This window comes from Bubalus bubalis, chromosome 2, assembly GCF_019923935.1.
Source record: "Bubalus bubalis isolate 160015118507 breed Murrah chromosome 2, NDDB_SH_1, whole genome shotgun sequence".
NCBI classification, from domain to species: Eukaryota; Metazoa; Chordata; class Mammalia; order Artiodactyla; family Bovidae; genus Bubalus; species Bubalus bubalis.
This window is the reverse complement of record NC_059158.1, coordinates 41436096-41453615: the sequence shown is the minus strand read 5'-3', so window position 1 is coordinate 41453615 and position 17520 is coordinate 41436096. Positions and strand designations below refer to the sequence as shown.

Below are 17520 nucleotides of genomic sequence, written 5' to 3'. Positions count from 1 at the left end.
CCCCCCTCCCAACTAATTTCAGTCTTCTTCCCTTTAGAACCAGGACAGCTAATGCTGTGTAATTCTCATGGCCTTGAACTCAGATTTCCTGTTATGTAGCAGTGCCAGTAGCATTTACGAGGGCTTTCAGTTTATCTGAACATTAATTCAGTCATCAGATACCCCAGTAATGCCTATTTTGTAGTAGGCCATTTTAGCAACAACATTACAAAGATGTCACAGAGTTGCATTGCTCTCTTGAGGCAAATATGAAGGCTGGATAACCTCTGCTGCCGAAAGCTTTTTCTGTTTTTTAGTCCTTCAAATATTAATAGACGTGTAGGGATGAGGTTAGAGTTAGGCTGTGTGTTTTCTGACTTTTTTTTTTGTCTTTGGTTTCTTCTTAGTGTCTCACTTTTGTTCCTAACCTATTACTGTTGATTCACAAAATACTGTTGTCTTTCCTTCTATAACCTGGGCTTTCTGATTATTGCGTCTTCCTCAGGGACGGGGGAGCCTGTTGGGCTGCCATCTATGGGGTCGCACAGAGTCGGACACGACTGAAGCGACTTAGCAGCAGCAGCTGCTGCCCCTGAATCTGTACATGCCTACTCCTCCTTGGCTAACTGGAGTAAAAAGTGTAGGGAAATTGTTGGAATGCTGAATGATTTCTAGTTGGAAGACCCAGAGTCATGGAACTGTGAGGCTTAGAGATATAAGGGAACCTATTACAAATGTATACAGTGCAGTCCTCTTGCTTTTTTTTCCCCCGCCTCTTGCCTTTTAAGATGAGGAATCTAAGAGATGAGATGGCAGAGTGAGGACCCCTGGCTCCTAGCCCAGTGTTCTTCCCACTAAATCATCTCAAGAAAAATGCTTCAAAAATGGAAGCAGTTTAGAGAAATTCAGTTATAAGTAGATGAAGAAAACTGAGACTTTCACATGAATACAAAAGCAATATTTGGAAAAATGGAGATGGAAGGAGAGTGTGTTCTAACCACATAAACCAGGAAGAGTAGGAATACTAAAATAAGGAATTCTGAAGCTTGAAATAATGAGCAAATAGTTCTCTTGTAATCCCAAGAAATGTTATGAAGTTGGTATTTTTTTAATTCAGTAAAGGTTAAGATAAGTACATTGAATTTTTATTAAATGTTGGATGTTTGAGCAAAGTCCAGAATTTTTTTAACTTGCCATGTAACTATACTGTTGTCCTTACCCAAATTATTAGGTATCTCTGTTGGAGACAAAGTAAGACTGATCTAACTGCTAATCTGATTCCATATACCTCTTATGAGAAATGAGATTATTGGAATAGTATATGCATTTCTGGAATAGTAGGAAGGAAAGAAGTACAGATGAAAGAAGAGAACTCCATGCTATTTTTCTTAGAGTCCCCACAGTAGACGTTTTTGGATTGTTCTTGTATATTCAGGAAGGTAGAATTAGAAATAGTAAGGATTTGGAACTTTCCTGGCGGTCCAGTGGTTAAGACTCTTCACTTTCCCAGCAGGGAGTGAGGGTTTCATCCTTGGTGGGGAAACTTAAGGTTCAGCTTGCACCAGGGTGTGGCCGAAAAAAGAAATAATAAGGACTTATTAATTAGTAGACATTGTTATGTACCAGACTGATTAGTAGCCATTGTTTTGTACCAGACACTTCCGCTCAACATGTCTGCATTTCTCATTTAATTTCCTTCATTTTATAGCCAATGAATCTAAGACATAAAGAGCTTAAGTTTGCCCAAAGTCATACACCTGTCAGTGGCTAAGCCAGCGTTCAAGCTTAGACCGACTCCATCAATTAATATTTATGCTCAGTAGTGCCCTCCTTATTCTTCTTCACTGGGCAGTGGTTAAGAATGTGGGCTTTGGAGCCAGTTTTTCCTGGGATTAAATCCTAGCTCTTTCATTTACTAGCTTGGACATTCATCAGTTTCTTTCTCTGAAACAGAGGTTGTAATAGTAGCTACTTCAGAGGGTTATTAGGATTGAGTTAATTCATGTAAAATGCTTTGATCTACACCTGACTATTGTGAGTTCTTGGGAGATGCTGACTGTTAATTGGTTTTTTAAAAATAATTTACGATACTGTTGATATTTTCTTTAGATTTAGATTGTCCTTTCGAGTGTTGAAATGTTAAGGCTTTTATAGTGTAGATATAAATTAAACTTTCTTTCTTACTGTAACATGGGGGAGGCAGGGCTTACTAAAATTTTGGAAAGCACTGGGGTATAGTAGAAAGATCTGTGACATGATTTGGTTAAGGTTATTAGAGAAAGTTCACCTTTCTTAGAATAAAACAACTAATGATCTATACTTTTATAGGAGGGCCACAGTATATACCTTAAAACCATGTAAGATTCCTTCAGTGTATTTGCCTTAAAACTCTTTTGGTGGGAAAGGATAAAATTTTAATTTTTGCAGTTATATCTATGTATTAGTTTGTTGGGACTGCCATAACAAAGTACCACAAACTGTGGTTTAAACAGTAGAATTTCCGGAGGCTTGGAAGCTCAAGTTCAAGGTGTTGCTGGGGTTGGTTTCTTCTTAGGACTTGCTCCTTTGCCTATAGGTGGCTGCTTTCTCCATGTCTTCACATGGTCGGTCTTCCCTCTGTGCCTCTCTTGTCCTCATCTCTGCTTAAAAGGACACCAGTTGTATTGGATTAGGGCCCACTAATGACTTCATTTAATCTTGAGAAGTAAGTGTTAAGTCACTCAGTCATGTCCACTCTTTTAAAGAGCCACCACCTCTTTAAAGGCCACATTCTGAGGAATTAGGGTAACAGACTTCAACATATGAATTTTGAAGGAAACACAATTTAATTTAGCTCATAGCAGTCTGTTTAGGGAATTAAATGCCAGGTAATCTGTCCCTGGTGGCTCAGTCAGTAAAGAATCTGCCTGCAGTGCCGGAGACCTGGGTTTGATCCCTGGGTGGGGGAGATCCCCTGGAGAAGGGAATGGCAACGCACTCCAGTATTCTTGCCTGGAGAATTCCATGGAGAATTCCAGAGGAAGCTGGTGGGCTGCAGTCTATGGGGTCACAAAGAGTTGGATACGGCTGAGCAACTAACACAGTCTGAACGTTCTGTTGTCCTTATTGAGCGCCTTCCACCTTGGGACTTGAGGATCATGCTTTATCCTGTGCCTGCCCACATGTCCTGCCTTCCACCTGTTCCTTAGAGCTTGCTGTTGAGTCCCCTAAGAAGCGCATCACGCCTCCACGTTAAGTCCTTGTGTTGGATTTAAAGCTATCAAGATTATTCTGTCATCCTATTGAGTAACCTGCTTAAGAAACTATTTCATGTATTTAACCTAAATTCCTCATTTGTCTGGTATCCCTAATATTTCTTCTTGAATCTAGATGGAAAAAATGTCAAGATCTCTTAAGTAGTGATATGTCATTTTCTTCTTAAACTTTAAAAAATTTAAAGTATTCTAAGATTTTTTAAAAACTTCCACCATTTTCTCGAAGAGTTCCCTGTTTTTAGAGGTACATTTTCCTTTTTTTTTCCTCATTTTAAAAGTAGTTAACACATTCATTTTAGAGACTTTGGCATATTCAATAAAACAGTTTTTTAAAAATCACATGATAAGCCTATAGTTAAGGTAGAATATTAATATTTCTAATCTTTTTCTATGACTAAATTGTTTCAACTTGCCTTTTTAAAATCTAGTTTATCAGTACTATTTCATGCTATTTTAGTTATTATAAAACATTTTTTAGTCTTTTCATGTGATGAATTATATTAATTTTTAGAATGTTAAGCCAACCTTTGTATTATCCTTTTTTATGTATCTGGGTTTGATTTTTTTTTAAAATAATTGGTATAGGATTTTTGTGCTTATGAGAAAAAGTCGTCGGTAATGCTTTTTGGAAATGTCCTAGTGAAGTTTTGAGTCAGTGTTATATGCTGGCCTCAGAAAATGAATTGGGATGTATGCCGTTTTCCTGTTCTCTGGAAGAGTTTATATTGATAAGATTGATATAATTTCTTCCTTTAAAGATGTTGAAGAATTTGCTAGTCAAGTCACTTGGTCCTGGAATTTTCTCTAAAGGATGGTTTTAATTGTGGATTATGGTTCTATGTACTATTTATATACCATCAAAATAATCTATATCATCTATTTGTATATAAATACAGGCACATATATATTAAGTTATTTGTTGAAGGGTGTTAGTGTATACCATGTGGAGATTGGACTAGGACAAATTTTTTCTTCCTCAGAGAACCTCAGTTCTGCTCTTAAAGCCTTGGAATTGGATCAGGCTCACACACATTATCTAGGATAATCTTCCTTATTTAACCTAAAATGATTAAATACTTTAATCACATCTACCAAAAAACTTTATAGTAACACCTAGATTAGCATTTGATTGAATAACTGGGACTGACATCTGGGCTGACATCTAAAACTGACCATCACAGTTCCTCCACAGTCTTGGCTCTCTTGCTAGTTGTCTGACGCCTTCAAATAGATGTGGTGTTTTTTTTTTGTTTTTTTTGTTTTCTTTTTTGGTTTCACCCATCCCATTCTGATGGATGCATTATTCTAGGGGATAGGACTTACCAATGCATGGAAGTCATGGTGGGAACAGGGAGGAAGGCAGACTTCAACTTGGCACAAAGGAAAAAAAAAATCCCCCCCTCACCCCCCAGGCATTAGTGGCCAACAATAGGATGAGCTAATAATAAGCAAGAGATTCTTTATTTTGGAATAATTTTAGTTAGACTGGGCTGAACTAATAGTGTTTTTGTAGTCCTAGATGGAAGGTGATTTGGACCCCAGATCTTTTTGAGATTTATGATTGTGGGGGTAAAATTGGGAGCCCATCATCATCAAATGACCAGCATTTAAAAAAAAACAAAACACCTATCATTTTCTGTCACCATTATTTTATAAAAGAAAAGACATTTAATATAAAAAAATGAAGTAAAACTTAGTTTAGGTACCAAGAAAGCATTAAACTAACATCTGCCACAATTCTTTAGTTCACATTTTAATATTTTTTAAATCAGGCTGTGTCTTAAAATCATGTATGTAATATGATAGCACTTTCTTGAAACACTGTTCTTAGATTGATGTCTTAGTCAATGTCAGTTGTCTTAGAATTGGGATAATAATTATGTTTGTATGCATGCATTACATTATCTCCGTTGCCCTCATTTTTGCTATGTCAGTGAAAACTTTCGACACTGATTAATACTGACACTGATTAATGCTGGTCCTTGAATCATCTTCTGACACAGTGACTGTAGATTGTCTCCAGAATTTTCAACATTTGTTCTATTGCTACAGTACTGCTTCATAGATCTGTCCCCTAAGACCTTCAGATCTTGCCATACAAGAACTCAGCCTTTCTTATCAAATGGCCTACTATATTGAATAATACATTTAAAATTTTAAAAATTGTACTCCCTTGTACTGTTTAAGACATCATTGCTAATAGTATAGATCTTGGAAATTTCCTGGAAATTTGCCATTAAGTAATCTTAACTTCAGTGTCTCTTCCTGTTATATACCTTGGATTGTTCCTAGCTTAAAGTTGTCATTAGAATGAGCATAACTAGTTGAATCCATCAAAAGATAGAAGCACCCTGTGTGGAAATTACAGAATTTTATCTACTCTCTTTTTAGGTAATAAAGTTGAGAGTTATAGCAGAATTAAGTAATGTCTTAAATTGAACTCGGAACTCAAGATTGTAAAATCATCTGCTATCTGGAGTTAATTGATTTAGAGGTTGTTTCAAAGCAACTATTTAAACAGAAAAGGTGCTAGGGGTGTTCATTACTGGCACAGAAAGGTCATATGTCTTGGCTCCAGATCTTTGGCTTGAGATCATATCTCCAAACTTGGGAAACTTAATAATAGACTTCATGAAGTAAATCAGAAGTAAATCTCCAATAAGCAGAGATAGCACAGCTTAAGGGTACCATGCGTTTGACTCTGAAGCCAGAAGCCTGTGTTTGAAGCCTGGCTGTACTATTTATTGCTGTGTGACTGTGAGAATTTTTCTTCTTTATTCCTCAGTTTCCTCATCTGTAAATAAGGATAATAATAGCAGCTACTTCATAAAGGTTTTTTGTTGTTTTTGTTAGTATTAAGTTAAATAACATTTATAAAGTACTTAGAATAACATGTAGCAAATGATATATGTTAAAATCAACAAAGGTTAGTCCATCTAGACTTAAGATGGACTGTTTGTGGTAATTTGGCATATTGAATCTCAACTGATTAATTAGTGATTCTAATGTAGAATGTGTTCTTGAGTAATTGGGTTTATATTTGGTCATTTAAGGATGTAAGAAAACTTTGCATCTTGAAAGGGGTTGCAGTATTTAAAAACTTCTTCAGATAAATTAATGAATCTAAGTTTAAGGATTTACTGAAGGTTTTTTGAGTACTTTAAGATTGGCTTGATAGGCAGTTGAAGTACTAAAACACAAAAAGAACATGTTAAAAGATTGTGCTGCTAAGTCGCTTCAGTTGTGTCCGATTCTATGCGACCCCATAGATGGCAGCCCACCAGGCTCCCCCATCCCTGGGATTCTCCAGGCAAGAACACTGGAGTGGGTTGCCATTTCCTTCTCCAATGCATGAAAGTGGAAAGTGAAAGTGAAGTCGCTCAGTCGTGTCTGACTCTTAGCAACCCCATGGACTGCAGCCTACCAGGCCCCTCCATCTATGGGATTTTCCAGGAAACAGTGCTGGAGTGGGGTGCCATTGCCTTCTCCCTAAAAGATTATAAGTATCGTTAAAAATGAAATATCAAACTTAGGATACTGGGGATTCAACTATATTTGTCTCTTTTTTGTCTTATTAGTGAGTAAAAATGTTATTCTCTAAATCCTTTTGTTTAATAGTTCTTTTAATTAGGTGATTTGATAAAGTTGTAAAGGAAATTGTTTAAAGGCCTTTAGACAATTACTAATTGAATGTAAGGTCTTTAAGTCTTAAATTCAGGTAACTGTAATACAGTCTTCTGGCACAAAAGCTGTTTTTGGACCTAAGTTTATTGGCAGATAGCCATCAGAGCAGTAAGTTAGGAGCGTCAAGTAGAGGAGACAGGGAAGTGTATCCAAGCAGTTACAATCTCGCCACTGCCATCCTTGTGCTTTTATCTGCCAGCCTGGCCTCTGCCAGCAGCTCATACGCGAAAATGAAGGCGGGAGTGTGGACTCGGGCGCGCTGCCTTTCTCCCCTGCATCTCCCAGCTGCTACCCTTCTTGCTGTCACCCCACTGAGATCCTGTCACGCCTAGACAGTTCCAGTAACCTCTTACTCTCCTTGTCCATCTGTGGTTATATTTATTTTAAAGCAACATGTTGAATATGAAACTTCTCTATGTAAAAACTTCACCTACAAGACAAAGTCCTTAACTCTGTTTTACTTTATAATTCAAGGCCTCTGTAAACTAGCTGCAACTTGTTTTTCAACCTGTGTTCTCCTAGGGTTGTTCTGTACAGCCATCTAAGTTGTGTGTTGTGTAGCTCCTTAAATGGTGGTGTGCGTGGGGTTCCCTGAAGTTGTATGGTATGATGGTTACTCTGTTTTCTCCCACCCTTTTGTATTAATCCTTCACTCTGACCTGGCTGGTCTACCCCTCCACTCCTTTCTTATAATAATAAAGCACCTTTTCACTCTTACTTTTCTACCTGTTATACATCATTTAACCCTGTTTTATGCCCTTTGTTTTCTTTAATAGGTAGAACCAAAGTTCTACATCTAAGAACCAAAGTTCTCCACATCTATGGAGATGTGGAGTATTAAACAGCCATTAAAAGAATGAGGAAGATTTCCAGTCACTCCTGCGGGGTGAATTTTGAGATATAGTGTTAAGAAAAACAGCCAAGTACAGAACTGGATATGGTATTTCATCTTTTGTATGAGAAACAGAAGAATTAAGAATTTATATGTATATACACATATTATCTATAAAGAGAAACATGAAGGATAAACAAATTAATAAAACTAGTTATGTGTAGGGAATAGATAGGAAAATATTGGAGGGGAAGGGAGAGATATCTCTGAGCATTCCTTTTTTGTAACACTAACTTTTGAACCATGTAAATGTTTTACATAATCAAAAATTAAAATAATGAAAAATAAGCTATAATTGATTAAAAAACAAAAATGAAGCTAAATTACAGGACATACAGAATAAAATAACTAAAAATAAACATAGCATGCTGACGATACATCCCTAGTGAAATGTAATTCAAGGACAAAAAGAATTAGCCCCCAAAAGACACTTAAACTTAGTGGCTTTAAATGTTAGTAACATTAATGTTATAGTTTTAAAACTGAATTATGAGCCAAGATTTTCATTGTGAGAGAAAAGATATAGTACTAATATAAAATAAGTAAAGAAAAACCATAATGTCAAATTTGAGGTGAAAATATCAGTATAAACTGTTTGTGTTTTAAAAAATCTCCAGGTTTGCTTCTAAAGCATTTCAGTAGACTGTAACACCCCAATAGATAAGATACCTGGTGTTCAGATCTTGATTTATAAATGCTTTTGTCCATTAAAAAGAAGAACTGGCTGACTGTAAGTCAGAGTCAGAGATGGTGAAAGGTGAGCTTAGAAAACTTATATAGGAAGTAACCTCAAAAAACCAATAGCTGCTGCTGCTGCTAAGTCGCTTCAGTCATGTCCGACTCTGCAACCCCATAGACAGCAGCCCACCAGGCTCTCCCGTCCCTGGGATTCTCCAGGCAAGAATACTGGAGTGGGTTGCCATTGCCTTCTCCAATGCATGAAAGCGAAAAGTGAAAGTGAAGTTGCTCAGTCTTGTCTGACTCTTAGTGACCCCATGGACTGCAGCCTACCAGGCTCCTCCGCCCATGGGATTTTCCAGGCAAGAGTACTGGAGTGGGGTGCCATCGCCTTCTCCAAAAACCAATAGAATTGTGTTTAAATGACAGATGAAGGCTTGAAGGGAATCCCACTAGCCATACCTGAGACAATTTGAACCAATAACTGGAGAAGTTAGTTATTGGAGAAGTTAAAAAAAAAAAAGATGGTAATGGATCATTTTAATGCATTAGATTAAAACAAATCTTTGAGTTCATAATTAAACTTAAAAAGGAAGATACAGGGAGAGTGAAGTAGTAGTTCTACTTCACAGAAGAATGCTAGACAGTAAATGTAGGAAGAATGATAAAATTAGAAAGTCATCATTTTGTAGTCCCAAACGTAAATGTATTAATAATTGGTTTGGGCAAGAATCATCAATAGATGCTGAAACCCCTGGGTGAAAAGTTACTGGGAGATAGGATATCAGATCTCTTTTTACAACAGAAAGAGCTGTTGCTACCACTTTATCCACATAATCAGACATTCCCTGTAGTGGGGCAGCCTGGCATTACGTGACTCTGATGTGATGGCAGTTTGAAGGGCACAACTGTATTCTTGTTTAAAAAAAATTTAACTTGTATCACATCACATGGAAACAATGAGATGGATGTTAGAACTGACCTACACTTTTTAATTTAAAATAATTTTTAAATTATTTTAAAGTATAAATATTTATTTAAATTTAAATTTATTTAAATATTTATTTAAATAATATTTAAAGTATAAATAATTTTAAAGTATAGTTTATTTATAATATTTTATTAGGACAGCAAAGTGATTCAGTTATATATTTTTTCAGATTATTTTCCACTGTAATTATTATCAGCTACTGAATGTAGTTATGTGTTAGATGGTGAATCCTTGTTGCGTATCTATTCTATATGTAGTAGTTTGTATTTGTTAATCCTGTTCTCCTAATTTGTCACCCCTCCTCTTTCTGCTTCGATAACCAAAGTTTGTTTTCCATGTCTGGCAGTCTGTCTGTTTTGTATATAGGTTCATTTGTATTATTTTTCAGATTTCACATGTAAGTGGTATCATAATTGTCTTTCTCTGACTTAGTATGAAATTCTCTAGGTCTATCCTCCATGTTGCTGCAGATGGCAATATTTCATTCTTTTTTATGGCTGAGGAGTATGCTTGTGTGTATGTGTGTTTGTATGCGCGTGCATACACGCGCACACACATCTGTATCTATATATCACACTTTCTTAAGCCAGTCATCTGTTGATGGTCCCTTGGGTTGTTTTCATGTCTTTGCTGTTGTACATAGTGCTGCTGTGAACACTGGGGTACGTGCCTGTTTTTGAACTAGTGTTTTTGTCTTTTCTGGATATGTGCTCAGGAGTGGGATTGCTAGATCATATGATACCTCTATTTTTAGTTTAAGGAACCTCCATACTGTTTTTTGTACTTGGCTGCGCTAATTTATATTCCCACCAACAGTGTAGGAGGGTTCCCTTCTCTGACCTAGACGTTTTTAAAAAAGTCAATTTCATGTAAAACAACTGTCGCCCAAATTGTGGCGGTAGGGACAGCAGGATGCAGAATATGAAAGACTCAGAACAGCCAAATGTAAGGAATGAGCCTTGATTGACTTATGGATCCCAAAAAAGATTATGCAGGAAAATATTAGGCCAATTGAGTAAATTTGATTATTGGTTATATATTAGTATTATGCAAATGTTCATTTTCTTAGATGTGAGAGCAATACTGCTGTGTGTTTTTTTAAGAGAATGTTCTCATTCTAAGAATGTGCTTGCTGAAGTAACTTGGATGAAGTGTTGTAATGTTAACTTTTAAGTGATTCAGAAAAACTTGTGTGGTGGGGGAGCAGATGATCATTGGTAAATCTGAAGGATATATAAGATTTTACTGGTTATAATAATTTTTTCAATTTTCTGTAGATTTGAAAAGTTTCAAAAAAATAATGTTGAGGAGAAAATCTTTGCTTCAGAGCCCAGCTCAGATTTTATCTCATATGAAGACTTCCTTTTCCCAACCACACTGTCTAGAGGTGATTTTCGCTCCAACTTCTGTGTTTATTTTATAATCCCCAAACCTGAGTGCCGCATAAGAGCTGCCTAAGAAGTTGACTTTTTAATTTTTAATCACAAATTCCAGACTCATTGTAAGAATAGGCCCGAGAATCTGGAACTGCTGGTTTGAACCACCTGTTCTGTATTTATTACCTGAAGTTGCTTGTCTTGTTCATATAGTCCCACCTCTTCAGTGGGAGCTTGAGGCCAACCCTTGAGAGCATCGCTCTCCTTTGTGTTGCTCCGTACCGGCACACAGTGTGCCTTCCACACAGTAGGGGTTTGGTAAACGTGCTGGCTATAATATATATGTTGGGACTAATTTGTTGATAATCTGAAGAGACTACCAGAAACTTCTCCATGGTTTTGAGAGATGTAAAAAAAAAAAAGAAACCTAGCTGATAAAAGCACTTAGTCAGTACAAAAGGTCCATTAGAAAGATGTATAGTTTTTAGTTCTAAAACTACAGGTTTGGTTTATAGAAATAACATGTTACCAGCAAATGTTTGGAATTAAGAGTTAACAGTGGTATCATAGTTGAGTTTTATTGCCTCTGCAAATGGATATATAAGGACTCTAGTACTTGATCTCTATGAAAATACAGATACCCAGAGATACAGTTTTCTCCCTCTACACTTATTGATGTGATTGACACATGGCACTGTATATGTCTAAGATGTACAACATAATTTGACTTAAATACATAATGATATGACAGTAGGTTTAGGGAACATAAATCTCATATAGAAACATGACAAATAGAAAAAAAGATTCCTTTTTTCCTTGTGATAAGAACTCTTAGGATTTACTCCCTTAGCAACCTTCATAGGTAAGGTAAAGAAAGCAGTGTTAATTATCTGTATCATGTTGTACATCTCCAGCACTTATTTATCTTATAGCTCGAAATGTGTACCTTTTTTTTTTTAATGCTAAGACGATTTTTTTTAATCGGATAATTGAGAGGTTTTGGTATTGGAATTGAGATAATGAATGAAAGTTGAGGTTAGGTGTTAACGCAGGAAAGAAGAAACAATTAGAGATTTAAAGAATAAGGTCTTTGAAGATTTTTATAGGCTTGAAGCTGGTTTTGAGTATATAAAAAGTAATAATAGCTAACTTTTTTTTTTTTTAGTGTTTACACATGCCATAGATTGCTTTGTCAATTCCCTTAATTTGAGACTTAATGAGGAAATGGTATGGGAAATGGGAGAACATTTCATAGCATTAGTTCTTTGAAAAGAAAAAAAAAAAAAGAGTTAAGGGAAGGGAATTGATCTTTACCAGGGATTAATTATATAGTTGCTTAGACCCACAGGAAGAGTATATAAGAAAGGCAGGTGTATGAACCTTGACCAGTATTCAAGAAAAGCAAAATCTTGCACAGAAAAGTATTCTAGTATAGCTGCAATATTAACCTAACTTATCTTTAAAGTATATAATGTATTTATGTGTATTAAAATAGCTGAAATAAACATTTTTACTTTGAATTAAAAACTTGACTAAACACTCTTATAAATAGTAAAAATGCTCTAGTATTAATACATCTAATTATCCACACATTTAAAAAATATTTCATTGGAATGAATTATGGCAGTAATATTTTTGGGTAAAGCAAATTTTTACTTCCATATAGTAAGAGAGCAAACAGAGCTACATTCTGAGTAATAAACTGGTATGCGTGCAACTGCCATCTCCATTAAATTTAATGCTTTATGAAACTTAATAATTCTAAACTAGCAATCACTGCAGAAAAAAAGTGAGTGGTTAAGATATAATTTTAAAGATTAAAAGAAAAAATTTCCCTGTTGACAACTTAAAACCATTCTAGAAGTTCTAGATAAATGACAGAAAAATGATGTCAAGATTGTTAAATTGGACAATTGTATTGACAAATAAAATTAATCAGTGGAACAGAGTTTAAAAACCAGACCAAGCATAAATTATGTTAGTGTTTGATTAAAGTGCCATCTCAAATCAGTGTGGGGAAAAAACGGACTCTTGAGAATATATTAAGGCAGTTAGTTGGTTAGCCATTTGGATTTTGTTAGATCTATACTAACTGGGCTTCCCTGCTGGCTCAGCCTGCCAATGGTGGGAGACAAGAGTTCGATCCCTGGGTCGAGGAGATCCCCTGGAGAAGGAAATGGCAACCCACTCCAGTATTCTTGCCTGGGAAATCCCATGGACAGAGGAGCCTGGTGGGCTACAGTCCATGGGGTCACAAAGAGCTGGACAGGACTTAGCAACTAAACAATAACAAATTCCTGAGGGAAAAGTGGAAAGACACAAAAGGTCAGGTTCAAAGGGCAAGTTAGGCAACTGAGGCAAAAAATAATTCAGAGAATTCTAAAAGTAGTAGTTGTTTAACCTGTCATGTCCAACTCTTGCGACTCCATGGGCTATAGACTGCCAGGCTCCTCCTCTGTCCATGGGATTTCCCAGGCAAGAATACTAGAATGGGTTGCTATTTTCTTCCCTAGGGGATCTTCCCAACCTGGGGATCAAGCCCACATCTCCTGCGTTGCAGGTGAATTCTTTCTCCTGAGCCCCTGGGGAAGCCCTAAAGGCAGTACCATGTGTCATTTTGCTGACTCAGAAAGAAACGTAGCTGAAATCAGTAGAACCATACAATAGAACATAGAAAGTATATTCAAAAGTGGAGGATGACGTGCTTCAAGAGCCCAATAAATGGTAACTAAGCAGTTGTATAAGGGAGATTCATATAACAGATGTGTCTCTTGCTTTTGTATAGCACTTCATGCTTTTTTTCCCATACATCTTAATTGAGAAAGGACTATCTAGCTTTGTAGTGGCTGATATCATCCCATTTTTATGGATGAAAACACTGACGCTAAAGAATGTTTTCTTGGTGGTGAGGCTTAATTATCAATAGTAACAACACCAAAGCCAGAAACTGCTTTGCCTCAGTCTAGTGGGCGGTCTTCGGAGAAGGCAATGGCACCCCGCTCCAGTACTCTTGCCTGGAAAATCCCATGGACGGAGGAGCCTGGTAGGCTGCAGTCCATGGGGTCGCGAAGAGTCGGACACGACTGAGCGACTTCACTTTCCCTTTTCACTTTCATGCATTGGAGAAGGAAATGGCAACCCACTCCAGTGTTCTTGCCTGGAGAATCCCAGGGACAGCAGAGCCTGGTGGGCTGCCGTCTCTGGGGTCGCACGGAGTCAGACACGACTGAAGCGACTAAGCAGCAGCAGCAGTGGGTGGTCTTGTCATCATACCTTGTCATTTATACTCCAAGGAGATGAGAGCAAGCCATGGAAACATCCAGTGATTCTCATCAAGCCCGACAAACTTGACATGAATATCACTGCTATTACCCAGTGTTTACCCAGCATGGGATTTTTTTTCCCTGCCTACTGAAATCTTTTAAGGCTCTTAAAGGTGAAATTTTCCAAGTGTTGATGAAAATGAATGACTTTTTGCTTTGTGACAACCTAGAGGGGTGGGATGGGGTGGGAGGTGGGAGGGAAGAAAGTCCAAGAGGGAGGGGATATATGTGTACCTCTGGCTGATTGATGTTGATGTATGGCAGAAGCCAGAACAATATTGTAAAGCAATTATCTTCCAATTAAAAATTTTAAAAAGAGTGAATGACTTTTCAATGACCACACTAAAATGAGCTATCATATTTCACACTATTTCACTAGCAAAGATGAGGAAGGTTGATATGCTGTTAGCCAGAGTTCTGGAGAATGGATGTTCTGTGCTGCCAGAAGGAGTATAAATTGGTATGTTTATAAAGGACAGTCTGGCAGTATACATCAAAACTTATTTACGTTTTTCTATAGTAATTGTATCTCTAGGCGTTTACTCCAAGGATATAATGGAATATGTGCCCAAAGATACATGTGCATGTATTTTACCACAGCTTTGATTTTTGAAGTATTTATATCTTTCTATATTGACTTTTTTTTAATTGAGCATAGATTGCTTTATAAGCAGTAAAACACTGATGCTATTTTATATATTGAAAAATACAATTATTCTATCACAGGATTCTTGGATTATGACTATAACTCCTATTTGATAAGAACTACAGCCAACAGTGACCCTGGAAACTACTGATTTTCTCTTTACTTTCTGACAAGCAATAGAAGGAAAAACTTGTAGAATCATTACTGGATGAAAGGCAGGATGATTTGGGGGAAGCAGTATGATTAGATGAAAAGAATATGGAAATCAAAAGACCTAGGTTTGGAATCTGCCCTTGCTTCTTAGCTGCAGTTGTGATTTAGGCAAAGCTGCTAACCGTTCTAAAACCTGTTGTGAAGATAATTACTGTCTTTCTCCGAGGGTTGTTTCAGTTTCAAATAAGATTAGATTTCTGAAAGTTTCTTTGCAGATTCTATGGCTTGGGAATAACAATAGTCAACTTTATTGAGTACTGTGTGCCATGCATTATACTAAGCACGATAAGAAATTGCCTCATTTCATCCCTTGTATCAGCCCTGTGTGGTTAATGGCTATCCTCCTCTCTTACAAGTGAGGAGGTTGAGACATAGACCTAGAAGCCTGCCCAGGGCAGCAGCTGTAAGAAGTGGAGCCATGATAGAGAATCATATTTGGGGAGCAGTGTAACGAGGTCTCTAAGAAGTGTTCATCTCAGCGGTCTGCTAGACTTCTTTGATGAAGATAGCAAGTGTGAGGGAAGGGAGAACCCAGCGAAAATAACCTAGCAACAGAGGTCTCTTTTCTTTGTTAAATTATTATGGGTTTGGGAACATACTGTGGGGAAACTATGAGATTTAGAAATCATATGGATAGATTTTATATGGGCTTATTAATACTGGAGTGGTCTCACTGAATATTTTTAGAAATAACCTAGAAAAAGAAAAACCAGAAAACAGAATTTCTTCTGAGATTTGAACATTAAGAATACACACGCAAAGGAAGTGAAAAGAAAACCTTCAGTGGAGTTGGGTTAAACATATATCCTCCATCTTGAAGATGGCAGGCTCTTAGCTATCAGTAACATCCTAGGAGGAGATCTTGTGGACATTTTTAGATCGTATATATCACTTCTGTTGTCTCTCCCCTCACCTTCACCCCTTTTTAACCTATTCCAGAGATCCTGGGTATCATCACCAGAGAGCACATGTGAAGCACAACTGGAAAACCTATTCCCCTTTAATAGAACACATTAGCAGAGTTCTCCTTGCTGTGAAGTAAGAAAAAAGCATAACGGAACTAGACCAAAGTCAATGATAAGCAGTTAACATAGTTAAACAAATGTAGTGGTTTTCACATAAGAACAGACTGAAAGGACTAGGATTTGTCAGTCTGGAATGAAGGTTGGCAATGTAATTACTTTCTAAATTTAAGTGTGGAGTATAGATGAAGGGTAGATTGGTTTGTTTACCAAATTCTGTGGCATCTTGCCTCATCTTTACCATCCAGCTTTTACATAGATTGGAGGCATGGTCCTGAAGTATAAAAGGATCCTACTTTGTAAAAGATTATACCCTCGTATCATTAGCAGTCTGAAGGCATTATGCTTTTGAGATCTGTCCATGTGAAGTTTGGCCCCATAGGCATTCTAACTACATTTTCAAAATCTGAATAGTTCAGTTGCAAGATCTGAACTCAGTTACACAAATCACGTTTCCATAATCTCGTTTTCTTCATAAATAATTGATTAGGGAATTGTAAGTAAAAAGAAGAAAATACATAGACTCATTATGGATTAATACTTGAGAGGGACTATGTTCTAGGGAGAAACCAACATGTCATTTTTTTTAGGTGCAAAGACTATATGGAGCAAATTCCACTATCAAAGATTGTACACAAATTTTCCAAGGTGGGGAGATTATAATAAAGGTTTTTCCATTCCGGGTCTGCTAGAGCAACTCTTTAACAAAATAGGGGCCTTCACAGGAGGCCTATGAAATAGATAAATAATACAGAATAGATAAATAATAGATAATAAAATAGATAAATATATATATTTGTGTAGCTCTTTAGAGTGTTTAAAACATGGTTTTACATACTGTGTGGAAATGATGCTTGAGCTGGCTTGCTGGATGTTTGTTTTGTTTCACAGCTATACAGTCAGAGTTCCATTATTTATATATCTGTAATTCCTAGTTCTTTTCTGAAGCAGTCTCTTCAGTTACTGTTACAGAGTTCAGTTCAGGGGTGTGTCATGATCCTTTGGTTCTTATCATTGTATACTGTTATGACTTTTAGGTCTGTGTTGGCCACAAACAGTTTTGTAGCAATGGAGAACTATATTCAAGTGCTTTGCTTATTTCTTTCTTTCTTTTCTTTTTTTCTTAGATCTATTCTGAGGACCAAGATGCATTTGGGGGATGGTTACAGAAATGAGCCATGGTAGGCAATAAAAATATACATTCAAAGTTGAATGAAACATCCATCCTGGAAGGGGAGCAGACCCTTACCAAAATGTTGAAACTCATTGCTTTGTTACTTGTTGAAGAATTCAGTATCTGTCAGTTTGCTTCTTAGATTTCATAGATCAAGAGTGTTTTCTTCTGTCATTCTAGGATTATAGAAGAATTAGTTTATAGGGGACTTTGAGAAATGATGGTGGTTTCTTAAAGTGTGTGCCACTAAGCATTAATCCTGAGACGGTTTCTTGGGGAAAAAAAATG

At 36.8% G+C, this 17520-nt stretch overlaps 1 protein-coding gene across 6 annotated transcripts in view; it reads left to right on the top strand.

Annotated features, from left to right (window-relative positions):
- Positions 1 to 17520, top strand: part of KCTD20 (potassium channel tetramerization domain containing 20) — a 39058-nt gene that overhangs the window by 4846 nt on the left and 16692 nt on the right. For 4 of the 6 annotated variants that reach the window (XM_006050399.4, XM_006050400.4, XM_006050398.4 and 1 more), the window contains exon 2: positions 17186 to 17239. The exons of the other annotated variants lie outside the window; for them this stretch is intronic. The gene's annotated coding sequence lies outside the window, so the exon portion shown is untranslated. The remainder of the gene's footprint in view (positions 1 to 17185; positions 17240 to 17520) is intronic. 6 annotated transcript variants of the gene reach the window in all.